The 19,273-nt window shown below is 40.6% G+C and overlaps 1 pseudogene; it reads right to left on the reverse strand.

The window, feature by feature from the left end:
- Window positions 1–17,479: 17,479 nt before the first annotated feature.
- LOC148042205 (Ig heavy chain V region 5A pseudogene) lies at window positions 17,480–19,015 on the reverse strand (annotated as a pseudogene).
- Window positions 19,016–19,273: the final 258 nt, after the last annotated feature.

Here is a 19,273-nt window from a genome sequence, read left to right on the forward strand (position 1 = left end):
GCACTCTATTCAGAAGATGGCATTATGGGAGAAACTGTGGCCTCTTGAGATGTGACATTCCCTTGAGACCAATTGAGTGAATTTCCAAGTATATGAGATGTAAAACCTCGATTTGTTCGGTTTGACTTCTATACCCTCCCCCACCCCAACATCAGTGTGAAAACAGTGCCCCCTGGTGGGCAAAAGGACCAAGGGAGGCATGCACCACAATGTTACAATTCTGAATTCTCTCTGCTGTGTGAAATGGAAAGTTTTTGCTTTGCTTCCTCTCACTGTGCGTGCGGTACAGTAATAGACGGCCGTGTCTTCAGCTTTGAGCCTGTTCATTTGCAGATACAGCTGGCTTTTGGCATTGTCCCTGGAGATGGTGAAGCATCCCTTCACTTTGTCTGAGTAGAATGTTTTACTGGAATCATAATAAATATGTGCAACCCATTCCGGTACTTTCCCGGGAGCCTGTCTCACCCAGTGCATCCCATACTCGCCGAAAGTTAATCCAGAGGCTTGGCAGGAGAGGCTGAGGGACTCCCCAGGTCTTCTCAGATCCCCTCCAGACTCCACCAACTGGGCCTGAGATTGGACACCTAAAATAAATGGAGTTTCAGTGAGCTTTTCTGTAGACAAGAATTAAAATGGGGAAAAAGCGGGATAGGGAGGAAACAATTACCTCTGAGGCCTGCTAGTAAGGACACCGGAATTAACCACAGGATCATTTCTGCTGCTTCTAATGATTGCAGAGGAATTGATGGCAAAGGATTTGGGGAAGTGCAAAAACTTTTGTTGATGGGTGTAGCCTGAGAAGCAAAACCAACTGACTATTTTTAGGGGGAAATTTTGTCTCAATTTACATATCACTAGGGATAAAAGAACCTCCGCATTGCAATTATTTGTGTACTGCATTTCTTTGTATATACATTTCACACATGGTTAACAAATGAGGTCCAGTTCTTAGAGACCAAATATTAAAAAGAGGGGGCACCTAAATTCAGAATATTTTTTCTTCAATTATTATTCTGACCATCTTTTTTCGAGGAAACCTAATTCAACAGGGCAGAGCAGGCCATAAGGCACAATTTGAAATTCACTGTTGAATTATATGAACACATTCAAGTTGGAACCAAACATCCTATTGGAATCCTGTGAGGTCTTCTTCATTAGGTTGGGTTTTAACTCCGCGATTGTACAGATTTCATCAATTATTATGAATTTCATTACATATGCTCATATTCTTCCATTCAAGTATATTTTTCTGCATGTTTCTTTCATCCCCAATCCTCCCTCCTTCCTTCCCCTCCTGTCCCTTTTTTCTTTCTTTCTTTCTTTCTTTCTTTCTTTCTTTCTTTCTTTCTTTCTTTCTTTCTTTCTTTCTTTCTTTCTTTCTTTCTACTTATTTATTTCTTCCTTTTTCCCATTCCTTTCCCTCCATCCCCTTCTCTTTCTTACCAATGTCTCTCCTTCTCTTCCTTCAACGTTGGCATTCTTTGTGTAAACATTCACCAATCCACATGCTCGTATTCTTCCATTCAAGTATATTTTTCTGCATGTTTCTTTCATCCCCAACCCTAATTATGAATGAATAAAGAGGGCAGGCAGTGAACCAAGAAAGAGGAACTGTTTCAAATGTATCAAGCTTGGTCTGACAATGAAAAAGGAAGAAAGGGAGATAACTGTGTCTTGGAGCTGATAGAAAAGATATAGAAGGTCTCTTGGGGAAGGAAGGTCTTCAGGGACCTGTTGAGTGGTAGTTTGGAAGCAGCAGAGGAAACCCTCAGGCTAACGGATGAAACCACAGTTTTAGTTTTGTAAAGTAGAGAATGTCCATTTGTTAGACACTGCTGCCATCTTGCAAAATAGGAGAAAAGAAAAGAAAAAACAATGGGAAAAGAAAGAAGAAACAAATAGTATGCTATATACTGTTCTATAGAGGAGCAGCAATTCTGAAGTCCACTACTCCTTATTGTTGAGTTAGTCTCACCCGTCCATAGCCCAGCCAAGGAAACACAGAACCAAACAAGTAGATACAGGTTTAATGGCCGAGGTCTATAGATAGATGCAAAGTGAGCACTGGGAACTATCCCCTCCTGGGGCTGTAAATAGCCATAACCACACCCATGGCCCAGTCCAACCCCATAGCCAGCATCTGGCAGTGCAGAGTCCTCTTTCCTTCATTCCTCCAGGTCTGCTTTGATGTAACTGGTGCCAATCAGCTCTTCTGGCTGTTTTGCAGTTGGCACCAGTCAGCTGTTCCGGCTGTTTTGCAGTTGGCACCAGTCAGCTGTTCCGGCTATTTTGCAGTTGGCACCAGTCAGCTGTTCCGGCTGTTTTGCAGTTGGCACCAGTCAGCTGTTGAGAAATGGGGCATGCTGGTCTGGAGAAGGAGGCACCCATTGGGAGCACCTGGGCAGCCATCCGTTGGGCTCACACTGTTCCCGTAGCCATCCCACAGCCATTCCCCCAGGTATGGCAAGTTGGTCAGGGCTTGAGAGCTGGAAGAATAACTTTTCCCCCTTTGCAGACAATGGTAGTCTGAAAGAAGGACAAAGTTATCTCAATCCCTGAATGTGAAAACATAAAGTTTCTTCAAGCAAAAACCGAGAAGCAAGTAGGTTTTCCACACTTCCTCTCACTGTGGATTTCGTGCACAGTAATACGTGGCTGAGTCTGCAGCTGTCAAGGAACTCATTGTCAAATAATACTCATTGCGGGAGGAATCGGCTGTCAAAGTTGTTCGGCTTTGGAGGGATGAGGTATAGTATGTCCTCCAGTTATTACTAATCCAGTCTATCTGGCCCACCCATTCCAATCCTTTTCCTGGAGCCTGGCGGATCCACTCCCAGTACACGTTCTCGATGGAGTCCCCTGTCACTTTGCACGTTAATTTGAAGGATCCTCCAGGGCTCACTATTCCTGGCCCAGATTCCACAAGTTGGACAGTGGAGTGAACATCTAAATGAATGACAAATCAGGAATTAGTACACAACTCTGCTTTTGTTTTATCTCATTCTTCATCTCCATCTGGAATATACTCACACACAGGAGTGGCTACTAAGCAAAGAAGAAGAATGGCAAGATCCATTGGGCAGTGAGAAGTCCACCCTTTCTTTAGGGAGATTACACCTTTGGGTCTGCTATGCTCCTTGGTGGGATTGTGATTATTTAAAGGAGAAACAGCTCAGTGACCTCATTTGCATCTGGGTTTCACGTGGAAACTCAAGCCAGTTTATAAGAATGTAGGTTGCATCCATCAATCAGTCCTAGTCCAGAAGTTGGTCTTTGATTAAAATGTCAGCATCCAAAATTAAATCAGAGTCCGAGGCAAAGGATTCCTCAAAGTTCCAATTTATTAAAAGAGCCATGTTGGCATATCTACGAAAACATGAATCTGAAAACTTCCAGGTTTTCCCCACCCAGTTCAAGATCCTATCCCTAAACCACCACGTTCATCACATGGTCCAATCTTCCACTGCCACGAAGTTCCGGCCAGGTGCAGAGACAAAGATGGCCTTGAGTTTCTAAGAAGAATGTTATTATGGCTACATATCACCCAAGCCTGTACAATCTCCCATTTTCCCTCAATAGAAAGTAGACAATAGAAAGTGTGGCAGGCCTGAAATCCTCTTTCCTATTCTATTCTATTCTGTTCTAGAATTTGAACCTCCCTTAAATAAATGATATTTAAATGATGAATTCTAAGCCCCTAAAGATACTGTAATGTCTTCAACTTGTCATAGAAAATGGTGTGGATTTTCAAAGGAGGGTGGAATATTTTATTTTGCAGAGGTTCCAACTCAGAAAAGAATCAATACTCAAAATTAATCTGCACAGACACTCCAGTACAGAAGTGTGTATCAGCCACATAATGAACAGTGTTCATTATGCATATTACAGTTCACCCATTATTGATACACTACCATGATTTGTTAAAACAATAAGCTAACAATTTGATTTAAGCTAAGTGAGCAAAGAATGATTGTCAAGCTACAAAACCTCCTGTTCACAACCAAAGGAGAAACTTCCAGGAAACTACTTTGCTATCAAACATTTCCCCCCAGAAAGTTGAATACCTTGTGGTCTTGAAAAAAGTCAGTTGGCCTTATGTTCAGGAAAGAAGGACTATAATTAAACTCAACTTTGGTTTTGTGGTCGCGGGATGATGTCTGTGAATTTTCAAGCCAGCAACCAAGGGAATAATTAACCTCAAAGCTGAAATCTTGCCACAAAATCCGGTGTGGTTTGCCTTCCCCTCCACCATGATCAATCCGCTTTGATGGAGCAATAGTGACCCCTGGTGTAAAAGATAAACAGGACCAAGCCTGGTTCAAGACCTTGCTTGGAAAAACAACATACCCCAGGTGGCCAGGAAGGCCCAACAGAGACTCCATTGCCTCAGAGACTCCGTTTGCATAAAAACAGAGTTGAGCAACAACTGATGACCTCCTTTTATTGGTCCACAATAGAAAGTGTCCTCACTTATTGCATCATGGTATGGCATGTTGGTTTGACAGTCACAGAGAGAAAAACATCACAGAGGGTGGTGAGCACAGCCCAAAACATTATGGGCTCGAACACTTTGGTATAATTGTATGCAGTGACCATTTTATATTAGAAAGATCTTTGTATATTAAACAGACCAAAGATGATGTAATGAACAATTGATATACATATGATTTGAAATACTTAACCACTATATGGATTAATAATTAATAATGGAAAACTATTTTTGGAACTCTGGATGATTGGTGACATTACGGTCAATTGAAAATATGAATGTATATTATAAATTAATGGGAATTCTTTGTTCTAATTTCCACTTTTTCTCCTTGGAGATAGGTGATGTTATAATACTTTAAAGACTTAAAGCATAGCCAGCCACACAAACAGGCTGAAGAACCGTTTTTACCCGTGGGCTGTCAGACTCCTGAATGAGAATTAATCTACAAAAACATAGTATGATTGACTTGTGGGACTGGCGCAACATGTAACATGTCCACACTGGTGTAATAGGACTGGGTGTTTGTTAATATGATGTATTGGGTGTGGGGTTTTCTGTCTTCAATGTGAGTTGTCTTGGGGTGTTGGGTTGTGTGTTGTGCACTGAGCAAGCTCAACCAATCTCTTTGTACATATGTTGTACACTGACACATAAATAATTCTAATTCTCCAGGAACTTGTTGTATTGAAAGTGTTTTTGAAAGCGTGGCTGAGCTCCTGAAGATCAAAACAGATACAACGAGAATGCAAAACTGCTCATTGGTTTCCTCATCAGAAATAACATTGGGAAGGTTAGTCATCTGGAGACCTTGGAGAGGGCAACATTCTCATTTTCATCCTTCTAATAGAGCAGAAGCGTCAAACTCATGTCATCACGACAGCATCACGTGATGTATTAGGATTTGCCCCCCCCCCCTTGATGGGGGCAGGAACAGCGTGTGTTGCATCTGGTCCATGGGACATGAATTTGACAGTTCTGTGATGGAGCCATCAGAGATTACAGGCTGAAGGAGATCAAGGCTCCTTTTACAGAGTTAGGCAAGGCTTCCTTGTTTTCCTTCATCGTCCCTCAGCTCATAGAAAATAAGGATGGAAACCATAAAACGAATCGAGGAGAGGAGCAACCTAGAACTAAGGAGAAATTTCCTAACTGTGAGAACCATCAACCAGTAGAATGACTTGCCTTCAGAAGCTGTGGGTGAAGAAGACACATTAGGTCTTATTTTTGAGTTAGGTCTTGCTTTTGGGAAATATGGTATTAAATGCCTCCATCTGACAGGCAATCTTAACTGGGGGTTATTTTTGGGATAAGATTCATTTTGTGATCTTCCTGAAAAATCATACTGCTGAATGAAGCTGTAGTTCTAATGCAAACAAAAAAAAACCTACAAGAGATGGTGGTGGCCTTTCAACTCCGACGGTCCTTGGATGAAATCGATTATCTGGATTCCTTTCAGTCCAGTTTCAGGCCTGGTTACAGCACGGAAACTACTTTGGTCGCGCTGATTGATGATCTCTGACGAGCCAGGGATAGGGGTCACTCCTCTATCCTTGTGCTTCTTGACCTCTCAGTGGCCTTCGATACCATCGACCATGGTATCCTTCTGCGACGGTTGTGGGAGCTGGGAGTAGGAGGCACCATTCTTCGGTGGTTCTCCTCCTACCTCTCGGACAGGTCGCAGTCGGTGTTGGTCGGAGGGCAGAGATCGACCCCTAGGCCCCTCAATCATGGGGTGCCGCAGGGTTCGGTCCTGTCCCCCCTCCTATTTAGCATCTATATGAAGCTGCTGGGTGAGATCATACGCCGGCACGGGATTAAATATCATCAATATGCGGATGATACACAATTGTATCTGTCCACCCTGTGCCAACTCAGTGAAGCGGTAAAAGTGATGTGCCGGTGCCTGGAGGCTTTCAGGTTCTGGATGGGAACGAACAAGCTTGCGCTCAATCCTGACAAGACCGAATGGCTATTGATACTCCCTCCCAAAGATAATCCAACCATTCCATCTCTCAGCCTGGGGGGTGAAATTATACGCCCCTCAGAGAGGGTTCACAATTTGGGAGTCCTCCTGGATCCGCAGTTGACTTTTGAACATCATTTGTTGGCTGTGACCAGGGGGGCCTTTGCCCAGGTTTGCCTGGTACACCAATTGCGACCCTATCTGGACTGGGAGGCCCTTCGGATAGTCACTCACGTCCTCGTCACCTCAAGACTGGACTACTGTAACGTGCTCTACATGGGGCTGCCCTTGAAGAGTGTTCAAAGACTTCAGCTTGTCCAGAATGCAGCCATGCGAGCGATTGTGGGTGCACCTCGGTACACCCACATTACACCTATCCTCTGCGAGCTGCACTGGCTGCCCATTGGACTCCAGATACACTTCAAGGTGCTAGTCGTTACTTTTAAAGCCCTACATGGTATCGGACCTGGTTACTTGAGAGACCGCCTCCTGCCAGTCACCTCCCAAAGACCTATTAGATCCCACAGACTAGGCCTCCTCTGAATTCCATCTGCTGGCCAATGTTGGCTGGCGACCCCCCGGGGGAGGGCCTTCTCTGTGGTTGCTCCGACCCTATGGAACGATCTCCCCGTGGAGATCCAGACCCTTACTACCCTTCTGGCCTTTCACAAAGCAACTAAGACCTGGCTGTTCTGGCAGGCCTGGGGCTGTTGAATTATCCAGCCCCACTCGAGGTTATGACTGTTGGTGAATTTTAAATTGCTGGTTTTTTTATTTTTTGTAGCCCCTCCCCTTTTTATTGTTAGCCACCCTGAGTCTCTCGGGAATAGGCTGGCATACAAACCAAATAAATGAAATGGAAAAAAAAATGAAGCTGCTTTGTGAAATTGACAGTTTTTGTCCTGCTTCAGATTCACTTCCTCTCGCTGTGTATCTTGTACAGTAATAGTCAGCCGTATCTTCAGCTTTGAGGCTGTTCATTTGCAGATACAGCTGGCTTTTGGCATTGTCCCTGGAGATGGTGAAACGTCCCTTGACTTTGTCTGAGTAGATTGTTTTACTGGAATCACCATAGATATATGCCACCCATTCCAGTCCTTTCCCTGGATCCTGTCTCACCCAAGACATCAAGGAGCTGCTGAAGGTGAATCCAGAGGCTTGGCATGAGAGGCGGAGGGACTCCCCAGGTCTTCTCACATCCCTTCCAGACTCCACCAACTGTATTTGAGACTGAACACCTAGAAGGAAAGGTTGTTTAATAAGAACCATCCCTAAAATTCAAAAATGAAAAAAAAAACCATGTCTTTGGAAATGAAACAAATATCTTTGAGAACAAGTAGTAAAGACATAAAGTTTAGCCCAAGTGCCATTTTCTCTTGCTCAGAGGATTCCTATTGACTACAAAACAGCCACAGAAGCATTCAATATTTGTGTGTGCTTCGGTGTAGCAGGAGAGCTGAGTGATATGACTCCTTTGAACAGGAAGCTCTCACTGAATTTACATAGCCTTCAGGATAAAAGAGCCACATGATACTTTGACCTTCTAGAGTTCCTTCAACTTCCACTTTAAGACATGCTGAAGATGTCCCAACATCAGCCAGGGGACTATTTTTAATCCCTAATCAATGAATGAAGCATCAGGCTTATTCTGTAAGAGGTAAAGCCTTCACAATTCAAAGCGATACATCATTTGAGCAAGAAATTTTTCCTGATTTTACATAATTTTAGATAACAGAAATGCCAATCTATGTTTGCAGATTTCCTTGACCCTCTATGCACAAATAATGTTTAGATGATTAACAAATTCTATATAACAACAACAACAACAATAATGACAACAATAATAATAAAAAGCTGAAAAAATTTCTAAGAAGCTGAAAAAAAATTCTAAGAAGCTGAAAAAAATTCTAAGAAGCTGAAAAAAATTCTTATTTATTATATATGGATGATTTGAAACTCTATGGAAAGTCAGAAATAGAAATCCAATCACTGACAAACACAGTCCGAGTATTCAGCTCCGATATTTCAATGCAGTTTGGCATGGAAAAATGCGCCACTGTATCCATAAAAAGGGGCAAAATCACTACATGTGAAGCAATTGAAATGCCCAATGGCCAACTAATTAAATGCAACGAAAATGAAGCCTACAAATATTTAGGCGTTCTGCAGTTGGATAACATCAAGCATGGAGAAGTAAAAACTATTGTCAGGTGAGAGTACACCAATAGAGTTAGGAAAATTTTGAAATCTAAATTGAATGGTGGAAATACAATCAAGGCCATAAATACCTGGGCAATACCAGTTATAAGATACACAGCTGGTATAGTTAACTGGACACAAGCTGATTTGGACATTTTGGACCAAAAAACCAGGAAACTAATGACAATGCACTACAGTTTACATCCACGTGGTGATACTGATAGACTGTACAATCCCCGAAAATCAGGTGGCAGAGGATTATTACAAGTGAAGCAAATAGTTGAAGAAGAAAAACACACACTGGCTGATTATTTAAAAGAAATTCAAGAACATCTATTAATTGAAGTAAAGAACAAAAATCTATTGAAGGTCCAACAGACGAAACAAGAATACAGAAAAGATGTGATAAAATCAAGAATAAAATCAAGAAGGCAAAAAAAAGGAAGGCATGCTATGTATTCATATCCACTTTCTTAATTTTCTTTAAATATCCATGCAAATAAAATGGGGCCAAGTCAATCTGGGATGACAGGTAGTATCCTTTTTAATGCAGGAATCTGTGGTAGTAACCAGTGGTGTTATTTGTTTCATTGATGCTTATGACACGCAGTTCCTGAACTTTATCTTATGGGAGAAGTTGGACCTGTTCCTACTGTACCAACTCCCCCATTAGTACATTCTTCCTACTGTAAACATTTCCTTCAGAAATCCCAGTTATTAAATGTACATCTCTACCATCAACCTGGTACACATCCAATGATGGTGGATATATATTTATGGAAGGGAGATTGAATGAACTATTAGAGGCAAAAAAAAAAAAAAACCTAAAAAAAAACCCTTAAGATTTAATGTACAAAATCCAAAGGAGAAAAAATAACAAAGATAAAACAAAACTAGACCAAAAATCTGAATTAAAATGTCAAAAACCAATAGAATTTATCCTTTCCAGTTAAACATTGACAGTTCTTCAATCAATATAACTCTACTATTAATACACACACACACACACACACACACACGGGCAACTAGGTAAATTTATCAAAATTTATTTATCAGCACAAATACAACACAAATGTAATAAAGGCAACAGTAAAAATATTGGGTTTCTGTCCTGATGGTCTCTTGTGACGAGCCGATAGACAGAGAATGGAAGCAGTTAGCTTCCTCCCATAATTGGGGCATACCAGATGTTGTAACATTAAATACGTACCTACTTCATTGGCTTAGCTCATAAGGAGGAGAACCTTGTGGCTTAGTGGTTAACACATCTGCCTAAGATGTAATACAGCACAGGTTCGAATCCCAGTAAGGGTATGACTAGTTGATAAGAGCTAAATAGCTTGATATAGATCTATACTAGTCTCCCTTTATTTATTTATCAAAACAAATACAACACACACACACACACACACACACAAACGCACACACACACACACAGGTTCTATTTGTGCTGATAAATAAATAAAGGGAGACTAATATATACGTACCTACTTGAAATAGATCTATACTAGTCTCCCTTTATTTATTTATCAGCACAAATAAAAAAAACATATGTATGTTTGGCTAGCTGATGAGAGCTAAATAGCTTGAAATAGATCTATACTAGTCTCCCTTTATTTATTTATCAGCACAAATAAAAAAAATAAACACACACACACACACACACACACACACACACACACACACACACACACACACACACACACACACACACACACACATATATATATATATATATATATATATATATATATATATATATATATATATATATATATATATATATATATTTATTTATATTTGTGACACTAAATATATATATTGGGAAAGGATCCGGACTTATTCCTATAGACAGAATGGATGGTGGTTGAATTCATTTCATAACTAACAGAGGCTTGTTTGTATAGAATGAATGGATGAAGTTTGAAGTGCAGAATGAAGACATGAATCGAGAATCCAAATTAATACAGTTGTTGTTTTTATTAGAAAAGAAATTTGCAGAGCTGTTTTTTGAAATGGGTGGTTTTTGCTTGGTTTGACATATACTTCCTCTCACTGTGGCTCTCACACAGTAATAGGCAGCTGTGTCCTCTGGTTTGAGGCTGTTCATTTGCAGATACAGCTGGCTTTTGGCATTGTCCCTGGAGATCGTGAAACGGCCCTTGACTTTGTCAGAGTAGTTAATATATGAAGACCATGTATTTGCCACCCATGCCAGTCTTTCCCAGGAGCCTGTCTCACCCAGCCCATGTAAGAGTCGCTGAAGGTGAATCCAGACGCTTGGCAGGAGAGACGGAGGGACTCCCCAGGCCTTCTCACAGCCCCTCCAGACCCCACCAACTGGACTTGAGATTGGACACCTAGAAAAACAAATTGTTTAATAAGACTTCCTGCAGATAACCAAAAGAAACTGAGGAATAACGCAACTCTTTGGAGGGGAATATAATACCTTTGAGGACAACTAACAAGGACACGAGGTTCAGCCATTATTGCTTCTTCAAAAGATTGGAGGATTCTTACTGGTGGGAAAACATTCAGACAATCATTCAGGGTTCAGTTTCTGAGAGCAGAAGGAGAGCAGGAAGATAAGGTTCCATTGAACAGAAAGCTGTCACTGGATTTACATAGCCCTCAGGATAAAAGAGATACACACCGCTTTGACCTTCTAGAATGCCTTCATCCTCCTTTGTAGATATGAGTGAAAATGTCCCAACATCAGTTATGGTGTATTTATTTTAATCCTTCAGACACATGTGAAGCAACTGGTTGATTTTGTCAGAAGGAAAATCAAATCTTCAAAAGTCAATATGCTGCCTCTTATGAACATTTGGGGAGCTCTATTGCTGGTAGATAACTTACTATCTTATTCTCTGTACGATGGAGATGTAAATCACATTTAGTGGAACTATTTCCCATGTTTTCAAGTAAAAAAAAAACAGAGTCAAAATTGAAATCCAAATTTTAGCAGAGTCCCCTCAGTGTTCATCCATCAATGATAGTTCCTTACCTTGTAGCAATTTTTAGATACTTCTCAATATGTGGTTCTAGTTGTAGTTTTTTTAGCATTTATTATTTTTTCTTTCTCTCGTGCTTCAAATTTACTATTTACTAATACAGAAGGGAAAATATGACCTACCCTTTTGTATTTCCTCTGCCTTCCACAATAATGCGACTTCTTTTCCTGACCTGATCAATAGCGTAGAGCCAATTCCAATGGCAAGATCAATATTTTAGTTCACCCGGTGACTAACCAAGGGTTCATATGGATTGAATTCAGCACATTAAATTGCAATTGGAAATTAATTGCATGGTTTGCAAAATTGGTGTAATTTGTGCCCACTGGGAGCACATCGGGATTATCTGGAGTGAGCCATCAAGGAAAAAGTTAAGACCTTCAAAACAGACCCACCCAATACCCAGGTTCACAGCTTGTCCCGCAGAATATGGTGGTTGATAAGGATTTCTTGTTTTGTGTTGTTTCCACCATTTGCACAATATTTTAACTTTTCTTCCAATGCCCTTTCGATGCCTTTCCAAATGCTTCCCCTGCCTTGCCTTTTTTTGTCTTCTTTCCTTTCCTTTCTTTCTTCCTTTCTTTCTTCCTTTCCTCTTCTTTTCCTTTCCTTTCCTTTCCTTCTCCCTTTCCGTTCCTTTCCTTTCCTTCTTCCCTTCCTCTTCTTTCCTTTCCTTTTTCTTTTCCTCTTCTTTCTTTTCCTTTCCTTTCCTTCATCCTTTCCTTTCCTTTTCTTTCCTTTCCTCTCCTTCTTCCTTTCCTCTTCTTTCCTTTCCTTCTTCCTTTCCACTTCCTCTTCTTTTCCTTTCCTTCTTCCTTTCCACTTCTTCGTTTACCTTCTTTTCCTCTCCTCTCCTTTGTTTTCTTTTCATTTCCTTTACTTTCTCCCTCTTTCATTTCCTTTCCTACCCTTGCCTTACCTTGCCTGTCCTTTTTTTGTCTTCTTTCCTTTCCTTTTGTTCTTCCGCTCCTCCTCGTTTCCTCTTCTTTCCCTTCCATTTCTTTCCTCTTCTTTCCTTCTTCTTTTTCCTTCTTCCTTTTGCTTCTTCCTTTCCTTCTTCCTTTCCTCTTCTTTCCCTTCCCTCTCCTTTCATCTTCTTTCTTTTCATTTCCTCTTCTTTCCTTTTCTTTCCTTCTTCCTCTCCTCTTCTTTCCTTTCCTTCTTCCTTTCCTTTTCCTTCTTTTCCTCCACTTTTTTTTCTTTTCATTTTCTTTCATTTCCTCTTCCTTCCCTTCCTTTCTTTCTTCCTTTCCTCTTCCTTTTCATTCTTTTCCTTTCATTCTCCCTTTCCTCTTCTTTCTTTTCCTTTCCCTTTTCCTCTCTTTTCTTTTCTTTTCTTTTCTTTTCATTTTCTTTCCTTTCCCCTTCTTACCTTTTCTTCTTCCTTTCCTCTTCCTTCCATTCCTTGCCTTGCCTTGCCTTGCCTAGCTTTGCCCTGCTTCCCCTCCCCTCCTCTTCCCTTCCCTCTCCACTCCTCTCCATCCTTCCTCATCATTAGCAGCCTTTGACTGATCATTCAAGACACACTCCTAAGTTTGTTCCATGCAATTTGTTTTTTTCCCCTCATGATCTTGTCATCCCCATCTGTAGTTATGAACAAATAAAGAAGGCAGGCAGTGAACCAAGAGAGAGGAACTGTTTTGAACATATCAAGCTTGGTCTGCAAATGAAAAAGGAAGAAAGAGCAACCATTTTATTTCCTACCTATAAAAAGTATTATGAATTCTTCATAAGAATTCTAGACCCTTGGGGAAGGATGGTCTCCAGAGACCCATTGAATGATGGTTTGGAGACAGCAGAGGAAACCATCAGGCTAACTGATGAAACCACACTTTCATTTATGTTAAGTGGAGAATTTCATTTCATTAGGCCCTTCTGCCCTCTTGTGAAAAGCAGATAGAAGAGAGCCATCAGGCTTAGGGTCTGAAGAGACCTTCATTATAAAGGTTAGAAAAATAGGGCTTCGGACAATGTTTCTGATCTGCAGGAGTTCTCCAGAGTTTGCAGATGGAAAGAAATGAGCTCAATAGCCCCACCTCAATAAATTAATAAAGTTAAAATGATATGGTATATTTAGTTATTTGGAATCAGTCTCAAGAATGTATCATTATGAAAATATGTAATATATCCATTTAATCGGTAATGATATGAAATATACATTATAAGCAGTTTTTCTTCCTTAGAACTAGCAGATGCTCATGTTCTCTCCTGTAATGTGTAGTTCAGCTTAGGTGAAACTGCTGTCATTGAAGGACAATTCGGCACAATGATTCATCAGATTCTTCCCATTCCTACCACTTCACACACTTACTGACCTCAATCGAAAGCCACTACACACCTGGATATACAGAGGAGAAATGGCAAAGGTTTCACTCACAGGCTCATTCCTGTAGATTGAATGGAGGAAGGTTGATATGTAGAATGAAGATGTGATGGAAAAATCAATATTAATAAAGCTGTTTTTATTAGAAAAGAAATCAGGCAGAGTTGCTATTTAAGATGGGTGGTTTTTGCTTGGCTTCACATATACTTCCTCTCACATTGTCTCTCTGACAATAATAGACTGCAGTGTCCTCTGGTTTAAGGCTATTCATTTGCAAATACAGCTGGCTTTTGGCATCATCCCTGGAGATGGTGAAGTGGCCCTTGACTTTGTCGGAGTAGGAAATATACGAAGACCATGTATGTGCCACCCATTCCAGTCCTTTCCCAGGAGTCTGTCTCACCCAACCCATGAAATAGTCACTGAAGATGAATCCAGAGGCTTGGCAGGAGAGACGGAGGGACTCCCCAGATCTTCTCACATCTCCTCTGGACTACACCAACTGGAGCTCAGATTGGACACCTAGAAACACAAGTTGTTTAATAAGACTTCCTGAAGATAACCAAAAGAAACTGAGGAATAACCCTTCTCTTTGGAGGGGAAAATAATACCTTTGAGGACAACTAACAAGGACACGAGGTTCAGCCAGAGGACCATTATTGCTCCTTCAAAAGATTGGAGGATTCTTACTGATGGGAAAACATTCAGACAATCACTCAGGGTTCAGTTTCTGGGAGCAGAGGGAGAGCAGGAAGATAAGGTTCCATTGAACAGAAAGCTGTCACTGGATTTACATAGCCCTCAGGATAAAAGAGATCTACACACCGTTTTGACCTCCTAGAATGCCTTCATCCTCCATTGTAGATATGACTGAAAATGTCCCAACATCAGTTATGGTGTATTTATTTTAATCCTTCAGACACATGTGAAGCCACTGGTTGATTATGTCAGAAGGAAAATCATATCTTCAAAAGTCAATATGCTGCCTCATTTGAGCATGTGGTGAGCTCTATTGCTGGTAGATAACTTACTCTCTTATTCTCTGTATGATGGAAATGTAAATCACATTTAGTGGAACTATTTCCCACATTTTCAAGAAAAAGTAATAGAGTCAAAATTGAAATCCATATTTTAGTCAGTTTTCATCTATCAATGATAGTTCCTTACATTGTAGCAATTTTTAGATACTTCTCAATATATGGTTCTTCTTGTAGTTTGGAGCATTTATTATTTTTTTCTTTCTCTCTCTCATGCTTCAAATTTACTATTTACTAATACAGAAGGGAAAAATATGATTTACCTTTTGTATTTTCTCTGCCTTCCACAATATGGGGGATAATGAGACGTCTTTTCCTGACCTGATCAATAGCGTAGAGCCAATTCCAAAGAGAAGATCAATATTTTAGTTTACTCTGTGCCTAACCAAGGGTTCATATGGGTTGAATTCAGCCCATTAAATTGCAATTGGAAGTTAATTGCATGGTTTGCAAAATTGGTGTAATTTGTGCCCACTGGGAGCCCATCAGGATTATCTGGAGTTAGCCATCAAGGAAAAAGTTAAGACATTCAAAACAGGACCCCCAATACCCAGGTCCACAGCTTGTCGAGAAGAATATGGTGGTTGATAAGGATTTCTTGTTTTGTGTTGTTTCCACTGCTTGCACAATATTTTAACTTTTCTTCCAATGCCCTTTCGATGCCTTTCCAAATCCTTCCCCTGCCTTGCTTTTTTTTGTCTTCTTTCCCTTCCTTTCTTCCTTTCTTTCTTCCGCTCCCCTTCCTTTCCTCTTCTTTCTTTTCCTTTTCCTTTCCCCTTCTTTTCCTCTCCTTTCTTTTCTTTTCATTTCATTTCCTTTCCTTTTCTTTCCTTATTTTCCTTCTCTCCTCTTACTTTCCTCTATTTTCCTTTCCTCATCTTTCCTTTTCTTTCCTTCTTCCCGTTTCCTTCTTACTTCCCTTCTTCCTTTCTTCTTCTGTCCTTTCCTTTCCTTCTCCTTTCCTCTTCTTTTCCTTTCCTTTCGTTCTTCCTTTTAGTTCCTTTCCTTTCCTTCTTCCTTTCCTCTTCTTAATTTTCCTTCTTCTTTTCTCTCCTTTCTATTCTTTTCATTTTCTTTCCTTTTCTCTTCTTTCCTTTCCTTCTTCATTTCCTTCCCTTTTCTTCCCTTTCCTTCCCTTTCCTTTCCTTGCCTTGCTTTGCCCTGCCTCCCCTCCCCTCCTCTTCCCTTCACTTTCCTCTCCCCTCCTCTCCTTCCCTTCTTCATCATTAGTAGTCTTTGACTGATCATTCAGGACACACTGATAGGTTTGTTCCATGCAATTTATTTTTCTCATGATTTTGTCATTCCCGTCTGTAGTTATGAACAAATAAAGACGACAGGCAGTGAACCAAGAGAGAGAAACTGTTTTGAACATATCAAGCTTGGTCTGCAAATGAAAAAGGAAGAAAGAGCAACCATTTTATTTCTTACCTATAAAAAGTATTATGAATTCTTCATAAGAATTCTAGACCTTGAGGAAGGATGGTCTCCAGAGACCCATTGAGTGATGGTTCGGAGACAGCAGAGGAAACCATCAGGCTAACTGATGAAACCACACTTTCATTTATGTTAAGTGGAGAATTTCATTTCGTTGGGCCCTGCTGCCCTCTTGTGCAAAGCAGATAGAAGTGAGCCCTCAGGCTTAGGGTCTGAAGAGACCTTCATTATAAAGGTTAGAAAAATAGGGCTTGGGATAATGTTTCTGATCTCCAGGAGTTCTCCAGAGTTTGCAGATGGAAAGAAATGAGCTCCATAGCCCCACCTCAATAAATAAATAAAATTAAAATGATATGGTATATTTAGTTCCTTGGAATCAGACTCAAGAACGAGTCATTATGAAAATATGTAATATATCCATTTAATTGGTAATGATATAAAATATACATTATTTCTTCCTTAGAACTAGCAGATGCTCATGTTCTCAGCTGTAATATGTAGTTCAGCTTTGGTGAAACTGCTGTCATTGAAGGACAATTCAGTACAATGACTCATCAGATTCTTCCCATTCCTGCCACTTCGCAAACTTACTGACCTCAATAGAAAGCTACTACACATCTGGATATACAGAGGAGAAATGGCAAAGGTTTACACCACTCTTAGGACTTGATAATCAACCCAACTCCCAGGACACTGTATCTCTAAATTCTTGTCCATGACAATGATGTTGCAGCCAGTTCTTGAGAAAACTGTGGAAAATGGGAGAAGAGAAACCAAAGAAAGAGAAAAGATAGAAAAAGCAAATAGTATGCTGGGGGCTGTTTGCACAACGAGCAGCTACTCTGAAGTCTAGTACAACTACTTCTTGTTGAGCTGGAATAGGAGTTTATTCCACTCTGCGGAGAACAGAAAACCGAAAGGAGAAATAAATTATCTCCATCCATTCATGTGAATGAATAAAATTTATTCAGGCAAAAGTCAAGAGATTTTTCACACTTCCTCCTTTCCTTTCTCTCACTGTGAGTATCGTGCACAGTAATATGTGGCTGAGTCTGCAGCTGTCAGGGACCTCATTGTCAAATAACATTCATTGCGGGATTCATCGGCTGTCACTTCTGTTCGGTTTTGGAGGGATGAGGCATAGCCTGTACTCCAATCACCATCATCATAATTCCAATCTATGTCACCCACCCATTCCAATCCTTTCCCTGGAGCCTGGCGGATCCATGCAAGGAGCATATTCTTGATGGATTTCCCTGTTACTTTGCAAGTTAATCTTAATGATCCTCCAGGGCTCACTCTTCCTGTCCCAGATTCCACAAGTTGGATGGCGGAATGGACATCTAAACAAATGACAAAGCGAGAATGAGTAAATAACTCTTATTTTTATCTCATGGTTAATCTCTACCTGAAATATACTCACACAGAGGAGCCACTACTAAACATAGAAGAAGAATGGGAAGATCCATTGTGGAGTAAGGAAAGCCTCCCTTCCTTTACACCAATGAGAACTTTGGGTCTGTGATTCTCCTTTGTGTGTTTGGGATTATATAAAGCAGAAGCAGCTCAGTGACCTCATTTGCATCTGAGTTTCATGGGGAAGATAAAAACAGTTTATAAGCAAGATTGGTTAAGTCTGTCAAACTATCCCAGTTCAAGATTTGCACTTTCACATCTACATCACCAACTATGTCCTAATTTAGATAAATTTCCAATATCATCAATAAATTAAGGGCTGAGAAATATGGATGGAGAGAAATAGAGAGTGGGTGAGAGGGAGGGAGAGGGTGAGAGGGAGGGAGGGATGAGTACATTGAGCAAATATAAACCTGGAATGAGTATAAATTTGAGGTGTCGCGATCTTTACTTGAATAGAGAAAAAGAGACAAACTCATATAGACTGAATGAATGGAGGTTGACTTCATTATACACCCACGCAAAATGCACAGGCTCATTCCTATAGATTGAATGGAGGAAGGTTGATATGTTGAATGAAGATGTGATGGAAGATTCAATATTAATAAAGTTCTTTATATTAGAAAAGAAATCAGGCAGAGTTGGTATTTGAAATGGGTGGTTTTTGCTTGGCTTCACATATACTTCCTCTCACTGTGTCTCTCACACAGTAATAGACTGCTGTGTCCTCTGGTTTAAGGCTGTTCATTTGCAGATACAGCTGTCTTTTGGCATTGTCCCTGGAGATGGTGAAGCGGCCCTTGACTTTGTCAGAGTAGTTAATAAACGAAGACCATGTATTTGCCACCCATTCCAGTCCTTTCCAAGGAGCCTGTCTCACCCAGCTCATGTAATAGTCGGTGAAAGTGAATCCAGAGGCTTGGCAGGAGAGATAGAGGGACTCCCCAGGTCTTCTCAAATCCCCTCCGGACTCCACCAACTGGACCTCAGATTGGACACCTAAAAAAGCAAGTTGTTTAATAAGACTCCCTGCAGATAACCAAAAGAAATTGAGGAATAACCCTTCTCTTTGAAGGGGAAAATAATACCTCTGAGGACAACTAACAAGGACATGAGGTTCAGCCAGAGTGCCATTATTGGTTGATTAAAATTTTGGAGGATTCTTAATGATGGGAAAATGTTCAGACACACACTCAACCTTGGAGATGTTGAGTGAATCAGAAGAACAGGATGATATGGTTTCATTGAACAGGAAGCTGTCACTGGATTTACATAGCCCTCAGGATAAAAGAGACACACACCGCTTTGACCTTCTAGAGTGCCTTCACCCTCCATTGTAGATATGACTGAAAATGTTCCAACATCAGTTATGGTGTATCTATTTTAATCCTT

This window comes from Thamnophis sirtalis, unplaced genomic scaffold, assembly GCF_051295495.1.
Source record: "Thamnophis sirtalis isolate CommonGarterSnake01/CBP01778 unplaced genomic scaffold, rThaSir2_p1.2 scaffold_58, whole genome shotgun sequence".
Taxonomy (NCBI): Eukaryota; Metazoa; Chordata; class Lepidosauria; order Squamata; family Natricidae; genus Thamnophis; species Thamnophis sirtalis.